The sequence below is a fragment of the Durio zibethinus genome, chromosome 8, assembly GCF_047325235.1.
Source record: "Durio zibethinus cultivar Kanyao isolate XHJ-2024 chromosome 8, ASM4732523v1, whole genome shotgun sequence".
Classification (NCBI taxonomy): domain Eukaryota; kingdom Viridiplantae; phylum Streptophyta; class Magnoliopsida; order Malvales; family Malvaceae; genus Durio; species Durio zibethinus.
The window spans coordinates 19,524,080-19,535,321 of record NC_143169.1 but is presented as its reverse complement, the minus strand read 5'-3'; the positions used below and the strand labels follow the sequence as shown (position 1 = coordinate 19,535,321).

The 11,242-nt window shown below is 46.2% G+C and overlaps 1 pseudogene; it reads left to right on the top strand.

Moving 5' to 3' along the window:
- The first annotated feature begins 5,377 nt into the window (after positions 1-5,377).
- Positions 5,378-11,242, top strand: part of LOC149517446 (TOM1-like protein 9) — a 29,165-nt pseudogene continuing 23,300 nt past the window's right edge.

Here is an 11,242-nt window from a genome sequence, read left to right as displayed (position 1 = left end):
TGGGTGAGAAAATGGCTAACAGCTGCATTGTCCATCTTCACGACAAAGTGTGAACCCAACAAGTAATGTCGCTAAGCCCTCAAGTAATGAATCACTGCTAGGAGCTCTTTTTCCTGGGTCGTATATTTCCTCTCCGCTTTGCTTAGCTTCCTACTTTCAAATGCTATCGGGTGATGTTGTTGTAAAAGCACACCTCCAATAGCAAAATTAGATGCATCCGTCTGAACTTCAAAAGGCTTTTCAATATCGGGGAGAGCTAAGATGGGATCCTTCATAATAGCATCTTTCAATCTCTCAAAGGCCTCTTGGCACTCGTTGGTCCAACACCATTTATGCTCCTTCTTCAATAACTCCGTGAGGGCCGTGGTCTTGCGAGAGTACCCTTCCACAAACCTTCTATAATAGTTGGCTAGTCCCAAAAATGAGCAGAGCTCACTAACATTCTTTGGTGTTGTCCACTCCTTGATGGCCCTAACCTTTTTCATGTCCATTTGAATGTGGCCACGTTCGACAATGTGATCGAGGAAGTGGATTTGGGTCTGAGCAAACACGCATTTCTCCCTTTTTACATATAATCGATGGTCCTGTAGCCTTTTAAATACCCGGTGTAGGTGTTCTTAATGTTCTTCCAAGGTGGAGCTGTACACCACTATATCGTCTAAATAAATAACTACAAATTTGTCAAGGTAGTCATGGAACACTTGATTCATCAATGTACAAAATGTGACAGGAGCATTGGTCAGTCCAAAGGGCATAATAAGAAATTCAAATGCGCCATACCATGTTACACAAGTGGTCTTTGGCTCATCTCCTTCAACGATTCTGACCTGATGGTATCTAAATCTCAGGTCCAGTTTGGAGAAGTACTTGGCCCCGCTCAATTGATCAAACAAGTCTGCTATAAGCGGGATAGGATATTTGTTTCTTATGGTGACTTTGTTCAGGGCCCTATAGTCAACACATAAGCGCAAACTCCCATCATGCTTCTTCTGGAATAGCACTGGCGCTCTAAAAGGAGCCTTCGATGGTCGGATGAACTTAGCTTGTAGAAGCTCATCTAACTATTTTCTCAGCTCGACCAACTCTGGCGGGGCCATGCGATAGGGAGCTCTAGCAGGGGTTTTGCTCCTAGGAGGAGCTCAATTTCATGGTCCACTGCTCGTCGAGGGGGTAGAACCTTGGGCAATATCTCTGGCATCACCTTTTCGAATTCTTCCAACACTCTCTTGACGCCATCGGGTATTGGTTCTACTTTTGACCCTTCTTTATAGATTGGCATGGCCATAAAAGAGGGTTCCCCTCTCTTTACCCCTTTCTTGAATTGCAAAGCCGAAATCGTTTTCTTCCCACTCTTTGGTAAGATATTGGCTGGCACCATACATGGGTGTTCCCCTAAAAACAACAAGCAGCTAGCAGCGGGGATAGGGATCACCTGAGCCAACGTCATGAAGTCCAATCCAAGAACGATATCAAAGTCATCCATAGGGGAGACTGTGAAGTCTACCTTCCCTTCCCATGGCCCCAATTTAGTTGTCACACCCTTGGAGCTTCCACTGATCGCAAAGGCTGGCGAATTGACTGCCTTCATTCGTCCACAGTCTTTGTTAACCTGGAGGCCACACCTTTTTGCTTCTTCTGGTGTGATGAAAGTATCGGTTGCACGTGTATCCACCATGGCCTTGGTGGCCTTCTCATTGATCATTAGATTCACATACATCAAGCCCCTACTTTACTCTTTCCTTATAGTGTTCAGTTGGGTGTGAAGGGCATTGAGGAACCTTATTGAGCCCATCCTGGCTGGTTCCTCTTTGATCTCTTCAACGCTCTCCGACGCTTTTGCAGACTCTTGAGATGAGGTCCTTAAAGCGTTAAGGGCTCCTCTGTATGGGCATTCGGCCACCCAATGCAGCCCTTTGCAAAGAAAGCAAGCTAGCGGTTACCTAGGCCTAAAAGTCACTGCATTGTTTGTTTTGGGCTGGGTGCTATCTCGATCGAAAGACCTCTTATCTAATCCCCCACTGAAGGGATAGTCCAATCTGGTCATCTTTCCCCCACTCCCAAAGTTGAACCTACTGCCAGCTGATGAAGGATTTTTCCATTTTAAGAAGCCATCGTTATAGTCTTGGAGACGTTCAGCTGTAGCCATGGCCGTGGCCACGTCTTGCACTTTTTGTCTTTGTAGTTCTGCTCTGGCCCAAGGCTTGAGGCCCTCAAGAAAATAGAACATCTTGTCCTTCTCAGACATGTCTCGAATATCCAACATCAGGGTAGAGAAGCTCCTCACAAACTCTCGCACTGTCCTTGTTTGCACCAATTCTCAGAGTCTCTTTCGAGCCATATACTCCACATTCTCAGGGAAAAACTAGTTTTTCAATTCCTGCTTCAGGTCCGTCCAAGTTTTAATCGGGCACTCGTCATTGACAAACTTGGAATGCCACCAAAGCTTGGCATCCCTTGCGAGGTACATCGATGCCATTGTTACCTTGTCTTCCTCTGAATACGTGTGCACCGCCCGAAAGTACTGCTCCATGTCAAACAAGAAATTTTCAAGTTCCTTGGCATCCCTTGCCCCCTCATAACATCGAGGCTCCGGCACTTTAGGCCTTCTCCCCCTATCCATCGAGCTCGAACCTGACCTAGCCACAACCAGTTGTAAGATACTCACCTGTGCTCTGAGCTCTTCAAACTCCTTTTGGAGAATATTCAAGGCATCTCTAGCCTCCTCGCTCACATTGTGGAGAGTATCAGACAACTCCCACTGGGTTGTCTCGATCTCCCTCACTCGATCTTTAGTTGCCATGTGAGTTTTCATTACGGCCACCGCGGCCTCAAGTTCTTCAATTTTCTGTTGATGATCAGGTCCACCACTTATGGCCATCTCATCCATTTTCTAGCACTTCTCAACTGTGCTCTGATACCACGTGTCACGGACTAAGCTTTCTCTCAACAAGCACTAGCCCGTACGGCACTTGAAAGGACACTTCCACCCAAGTCAGCCTTCAATAGATCGATATCTGAACAAATAACCATAAACCATTATTAGTCTCAAGCATTCACAATAAGGCACAATATATTGAGGTCAATCTCAAGCATACACACACAATAAGGCACATTCACATCGAGAAAGAAAGAACGCATCGAGGCAACAATTGGGCAATCAATCAGGGTGAATTTTATTATAAACGAGAATCATACATCGGGATCTCCCACCATCACCAGGGCCAAGGGGGCAGCCCTTGGTGGGTGGCCTAAGCTCGCATAGCACCCGGTGAGATAGCCCAACACTATGCTGCCGGCTCACCCCTCCTAAAGAGCCTTAGAGCTTTTAGAGCTATGCTCTACTAGTAACCGTTACAATGTTTGAAATGAGGACACTTTTCCTAGCACAAGGGATCTACCCGGCCATGGCCCTATATATGGGTGGCTCATGGCAACCTAAGTCCCGATCATGGCCCTATACAAGGGTGGCTCATGACACCCGACTTGTGCATCCTGCCACTTTGGCTGGCTGAGCGCCCGCACGCTCATTTCGTGGGTTGACTTAGCCATACAGAGTTCATTCCCAGTCTAAGCATATAGAGTTCATTCCCAGTGTAAGATCGGACCGAACCGAGGGTTGCGGGTGCACATGCTGGGCTTGGGCATGTGCTGGTGCCGTATTTTTTTTTCGCTCAGGGCACTATCGCCAAAGCATCGTCGGAGAACCTGACCAACGGCATTGAGGTTTCGACGATTGGGGGGTGGGGGCGGTGTGCGCACATGATGTGCGATTGGTGCTGGTACTTGGCCCTTATATTGGCCCCCTATCCCTCATCAAACCTCAAGAACTCACACCCTCTTAAAAGAGCATTTGAGATTTTACAGGTTTGCTGCCAGTAGCCATTAAAGTGTTTGAAATGGGGACTCTTTTTTCAAATGGTCACAAAATCCTGTACACTTTGAGTTTTTAGCTGAATTTTTTTATGCATGCCAACAAAAATACAAGGATCATGTCTACCAAGTGTGGGGCCAAAACTCCTTCTAAAAAAATTTTAAACAAATCCCAAACCGTAAAAAGTTTCAAAAATCATGAAAAATAGAAAACAAGTCGTCCTGCTAAAAAACTTCACATGAAGGCTTAAGGGACCATTGTATGAATTTACAAGCCATAAAAATGGCACTAGCATGGCATAAATATGAAGATGTGCCTAAACCCACCTACCACCCTATCGATCCACGGCTTGTGCATCCCGTCTCTCTGTCCGCCGTAGTGCTCGCCCACCCACTCGTTTCGTCGGTTGGCTTAGGCATACGGAGTTCATTCCCAGTCGAAGATAGGACCAGACTGAGGGTTACAGCAGCAGGATCGGCAGCACGTAGTGGGGGACCCGACCGATCCCTGGCTTGCGCATCCTGCCCCTCTGGCCGGTTGAGCACCCGCACGCTCGTTCCGCGGGTTGACTTAGGCATAAGGAGTTCATTCCCAGTCTAAGCATACGGAGTTCATTCCCAGTGTAAGATTGGACTGGACCGAGGGTTGTGGGTGCACATGCTGGGCTTGGGCATGTGCTGGTGCAGCATTTTTTTTTCGCTAGGGGCACCATCGCCGGAGCATCACCGAAGAACCTAACAGGCAGCATTGGGGTTTTGACGATTGGGGGGCGGGGGGGGTGTCCTCACATGATGTGAGCTGGGTGCTTGTACTTGGCCCTTATTTTGGCCCCCTATCCCTCATCAAACCTCGAGAACTCACACCCCCTTAAAAAACATTTGAGATTTTACAGGTTTGCTGCCAGTAGCCATTAAAGTGTCTGAAATGGGGACACTTTTTTCAAATGGTCACAAAATCTTGTACACTGGTAGCATAGCTCTAAAATCTCTAAGGCTCTTTAGGGGGGTGAGCCAACAGCATAGTGTTGGGCTGTCTCACCGGTTGCTATGCGAGCTTAGGCCACCCACCAAGGGCTGCCCCCTGTCCCTGGTGATGGTGAAAGGTCCCGATGTATGATTCCCATTTATAATAAAACTCACCCTGATTGAATGCCCCGATTGTTGCCTCGATGTGTTTTTCTTTTTCTCGATGCGAATATGCCTTCTTGTGTGCGTGCTTGAGATTGATCTCGATATATTGTGTCTTATTGTGAATGCTTGGGACTAACCAGGGCTTATGGTTATTTGTTCAGATATCGATATATTAAAGGCTGACTTGGTTGGGAGCACCCATTCAAGTGTCGCACGGTCTATTGCTTGTTGAGAGAAAGCTTAGTCCGTGACATGTGGTATCAGAGCACGGTTGAGAAGTGCTAGAAAAATGGATGAGATGGCCACAAATAGTGGATCGAATCATCAATAGAGAATTGAGGAACTTGAGGCCACGGTGGCCATAATGAAAATTCATATGGCGACTAAAGATCGAGTGAGGGAGATCGAGACAACCCAGCGGGAGTTGTCCGATACTCTCCACAATGTGAGCGAAGAGGCTAGAGACACCTTGAACATTCTCCAAAAGGAGTTTAAGGAGCTCAAAGCACAGATGAGCATTCTACAAATGGCTGTGGCCAGATCAGGTTCGAGCTCGATGGAAAGGTGAAAAATGCCCAAGGTGCCAGAGCCTCGATGCTATGAGGGGGCAAAGGATGCTAAGGAACTTGAAAATTTCTTGTTTGACATAGAGCAGTACTTTCGAGCTGTACACACAAATTCAAAGGAAGATAAGGTGACAATGGCATCGATGTACCTCACAGGGGATGCCAAGCTGTGATGGTGCTCCAAGTTTTTCGATGACGAGTGCCCGATTAAGACTTGGACGGATCTGAAGAGAGAATTGAAAAACCAGTTTTTCCCTGAGATGTGGAGTATATGGCTCGAAAAAGACTTTGAGAGTTGGTACAAACAAGAACGGTGCGAGAGTTTGTAAGGAGCTTTTCTATCCTAATGTTGGATATTCGAGACATCTCCGAAAAGGATAAGATGTTCTATTTTCTTGAGGGCCTCAAGCCTTGGGTGAGGACAGAACTACAAAGGCAGAAAGTGCAAGATGTGGCCACGGCCATGGCTACAGCTGAACGTCTTCACGATTACAATGATGGCTCCTCAAAACGGAAAAATCCTCCATCAGCTGGCAGTAGCTTTAACTTTGGGAGTGGGGGAAAGATGACTAGGTTGGACCGACCCTTCAGTGGGGGATCAGACAGGAGGTCCTTTGGTCGAGATAACACCCAACCCAAGACAAGCAACGTAGGGATTTTCAAGCCTAGGCAACCATTAGCTTGCTTTCTTTGCAAGAGGCCGCATCAGGTGCCTGAATGCCCGCACAGGGGAGCCCTTAATGCCTTAAGGACCTCATCTCAAGAGTTTGTAAAAACACTAGAAAGCATTGAGGAAACTGAAGAGGAGCCAGCTAGGATGGGTTCAATAAGGTTCCTCAATGCCCTCGGCACCCAATTGAACACTATAAAGAAAGAGCAGAGTAGAGGCTTCATGTATGTGAACTTGACGATCAATGAGAAAGCCACCAAAGCCATGGTGGATACGGGTGCAACCGACACTTTCATCACATCGAAAGAAGCAAAAAGGTGTGGTCTTCAGATTAGTAAAGACTGTGGATGAATGAAGGCAGTCAATTCACTAGCCTTTGCGATCAGTGGAAGCTCAAAGAGTGTGACAACACGATTGGGGCCATGGGAAGGGAAGGTAGACTTTACAGTTTCCCCCATGGATGACTTTGATGTTGTTCTCAGATTGGACTTCATGATGTTGGCTTAGGTCATCCCTATTCCCGCCGCTAGCTACTTGTTGTTCTTAAGGGAACACCCATGTGTGGTGCCAGCCAACATCTTACTAAAGAGTGGGAAGAAAATGATTTCTGCATTGTAGTTCAAGAAAAGGGTAAAGAGAGGGGAACCTTCCTTTGTGACGGTGCCAATCTACAAAGAAGGGTCAAAAGTAGAACTAATACCTGATGGTGTGGAAAAAGTGTTGGAAGAATTTGAAGAGGTGATGCCAGAGATGTTACCTAAGGTTCTACCCCCTCGACGAGCAGTGGACCATGAAATTGAGCTCCTCCCAGGAGCAAAACCCCCTGCTAGAGCTCCCAACCGCATGGCCCCGACAGAGTTGGCCGAACTAAGAAAGTAGTTAGATGAGCTACTACAAGCCGGGTTCATCAGACCATCAAAGTTTATTTTCGAAGCGTCAGTGCTATTTCAAAAGAAACATGATGGAAGTTTGTGATTATGTGTTGACTACAAGGCCCTGAACAAAGTCACCATAAGAAACAAATATCCCATTCCCCTTATAGCAGACTTGTTTGATCAATTGAGCTGGGCCAAGTACTTTTCCAAATTGGACCTGAGATCTGGCTACCATCAGGTCAGAATTGCTGAGGGAGATGAGCCAAAGACCACTTGTGTGACACGGTATGGTGCATTTGAATTTCTTATTATGCCTTTTGGACTGACCAATACTCCTGCCACATTTTGTACATTGATGAATTAGGTGTTCCATGACTATCTAGACAAATTTGTAGTCATCTATTTAGACGATATAGTGGTATTTAGCTCCACCTTGGAAGAACATCAAGAGCATATGCACCAGGTACTTCAAAGATTACAGGACCACCAATTATACATAAAAAGGGAGAAGTGTGCATTTGCTCAGACCCAAATCCATTTTCTTGGTCACATTGTCGAATGTGGCCACATTCGAATGGACATGGAAAAGGTTAGGGCCATCAAGGAGTGGACAATATCGAAGAACGTTAGTGAACTTTGCTCATTTTTAAGACTAGCCAATTATTATAGAAGGTTTGTGAAAGGGTACTCTCGTAAGACCACGGCCCTCATGGAGCTATTGAAAAAGGAACGTAAATGGTGTTGGACGAGTGGATGCCAAAAGGCCTTAGCTCTCCCTGATATTGAAAAGCCCTTCGAAGTTCAGACGGATGCATCTGATTTTGCTATTGGAAGAGTACTTTTGCAACAACATCACCCCGTAGTATTTGAAAGTAAAAAGCTAAGTGAAGCTGAAAGGAAATATATGGCCCAAGAAAAAGAACTCCTGGCGGTGGTTCACTACTTGAGGGCTTGATGACATTACTTGTTGGGTTCACACTTTGTCATGAAGACAGACAATACGGCTGTTAGCCATTTTCTCACCCAACCAAGGCTTACGACAAAACAAGCTAGGTGGCAGGAATTTTTAGCAAAATTTGACTTTTGTTTTGAGCACACTACTGGAAAGACCTATCAAGTGGCTGATGCATTAAGCAGGTGAGCAGATTTAGTAGCCCTTAAAAGAATTGCCCCAATGGCGGCTAGCAGAGCCATTACAGACATTCATAAGTTGATTAGAGATCACTTAGGGAAGGACCCACAAGCTTGTGCCATCCTGAAGCTAGTGGAAGAAGGGAAGTCCAAGTACTTCTGGTAAGAAATTAGGGTCTTATGGACCAAGGGGCCTCGAGTGTTTGTGCCAAGAGCAGAAGGTCTGAGACAAATGCTAATGAGGGAATGTCATGACACACCATGGACGGGACACCCGGGTTGGCAACGTACTTTGGCGTTATTGGAACAGGGATATTATTGGCCTCACATGCGAAAAGATGTGATAGACTATACGAAGACTTGCCTCATTTGCCAACAAGACAAGGTTGAAAGGAAGAAATCTACAGGCATGCTTGAACCACTACCAGTACCCATCAGACCATGGGAAAGCATCTCCCTTGATTTCATTTTGAGCTTACCCAAGGTTGGTGACCTTGAAGCTATTTTGGTGGTGATTGACCGGTTCTCTAAGTATGCCACATTCATTCTCGCTCATAAGTATTGCACTGTGAAAGACACAGCTCGACTATTGTTCAAACATGTGGTCAAATACTGGGGCCTCCCTCAAAACATTGTCAGTGATCGAGATCTGAGATTCACGGGGTCCTTCTGGAGAGAACTTTTCAAGATATTGGGGTCCCAACTCAACATCTCCTCAACCTATCACCCTCAAACTGATGGTCAAACGGAATGGTTCAATTGATTATTAGAGGAATACTTGAGGCATTTTGTTCAAGCCAATCAGAAAGACTAGCCTTCATTATTGGACATGGCTCAACTCTGCTTTAATTCCAACAAAAGCTCTTCCACCAATAAGAGCCCATTTGAGGTGGTTATCGAACAATTACCAAGGCTACCCCACACTTCCTTGGAATAATATGGAGGAAAGAATCTGGGAGCCTTCAATCTCAGTAAAGAGTGGAAGCAAAACACAGAGATTACGTAAGCCTACATGGAGAAAGCATCAAAGAGGATGAAGAAATGGGCAGACAAAGGTCGTAGAGCTCAACATTTTCAAGTTGGTGATTTGGTTCTTGTTCGACTAGTTCCTGAACAAACTAGGTTCTTGAGAAAGAGAGATCGTAGACTGGTGCATAAATATGAAGGTCCAGTAAGAGTCCTTTCCAAGGTGGGGAATGCTTCTTACAAAATCGACCCACCAAAGTGGATAAAGGTACACCCAGTATTTCATATGAGCAACCTGAAACCTTTCCATGTAGATCCTACAGATGCTAGTCGAAGGGAGCCAACCAAGGCCGCCATCACCATGAAGCCACCCTCAGAGCATCGAGTCGAAGAGATCTTAGCTGATAGGGAAATCAAGATATCTTGAAGACTAGTTCGGGAGTACTTAGTGAAGTGGGAGGGATTAGGACTAGAAAAAACCAGTTGGGAGAGAGAACACGACCTCCAAAGATTTCAAAGGAAGAACGAAGAATTTCAAGCCAGCAAGTCGACAAGGACGTCAATAGAATAGGTGAGGGGAGGATGTCATGAGCCAACCTTGTATAGGGCCATGACTAGGACTTAGGTTGCCATGAGCCACCCATGTATAGGGCCATGGCCGGGTAGATCCCTTGTGCTAGGAAAAGTGTCCCCATTTCAAACATTGTAATGGTTACTGGTAGCATAGCTCTAAAATCTCTAAGGCTCTTTAGGGGGTGAGCCGACAGCATAGTGTTGGGCTGTCTCACCGGTTGCTATGCGAGCTTAGGCCACCCACCAAGGGCTGCCCCTTGGCCCTGGTGATGGTGGGAGGTCCCGATGTATGATTCCCATTTATAATAAAACTTACCCTGATTGAATGTCCTGATTGTTGCCTCGATATGTTTTTCTTTCTCTCGATGCGAATATGCCTTCTTGTGTGTGTGCTTGAATTGATCTCGATATATTATGTCCTATTGTGAATGTTTGGGACTAACCAGGGCTTATGGTTATTTGTTCAGATATCGATCTATTGAAGGCTGACTTGGTTGGGAGTGCCCATTCAAGTGCCGCACGGTCTATTGCTTGTTGAGAGAAAGCTTAGTCCGTGACACCTGGCTTGTGCATCCTACCCCTCTGGCCGGCTGAGCACCCGTACGCTCGTTTTATGGGTTGACTTAGGCATACAGAGTTCATTCCCAGTCTAAGCATACAGAGTTCATTCCCAGTGTAAGATTGGACCAGACCGAGGGTTACGGGTGCACATTCTGGGCTCGAACATGTGCTGGTGTCACATTTTATTTTCGCTCGGGGCACCATCGTCGAAGCATCGTAGGAGAACCTGACCGGCGGCATTGGGGTTCCGGCGATTGGGGGGTGGGGGGGTGGTGTGCGCACATGATGTGCGATGGGTGCTGGTACATGGGCCTTATATTGCCCCCTATCCCTCATCAAACCTCGAGAACTCACGCCCCCTTAAAGAGCATTTGAGATTTTACAGGTTTGCTGCCAGTAGCCATTAAAGTGTTTGAAATGGGGACACTTTTTTCAAATGGTCACAAAATCCTGTACACTTCGAGTTTTTAGCTGAATTTTTTTGTGCATGCAAACAAAAATACAAGGATCACGTCTACCAAGTTTGGGGCCAAAACTCCTTTTGAAAAAATTTTAAAAAAATCCCAAACCATAAAAAGTTTCAAAAATCGTGAAAAATAGAAAACGAGTCGTCTTGCCATGAAACTTCACATGAAGGCTTAAGGGACCATTGTATGAATTTACAAGCCACAAAAATGGCATTGGCAAGGCAGAAATATAAAGATGTGCCTAAACCCACCAACCACCCTATCGATCCACGGCTTGCACATCCCACCTCCCTGGCCGACGTAGTGCCCGCCCGCCCGCTCGTTTCATCGGTTGGCTTAGGCATACGTAGTTCATTCCCAGTCTAAGATCGGATCAGACCAAGGGTTGCGGTAGCAGGATCGACAGCACACAGGGGGGACCCATCCGATCCT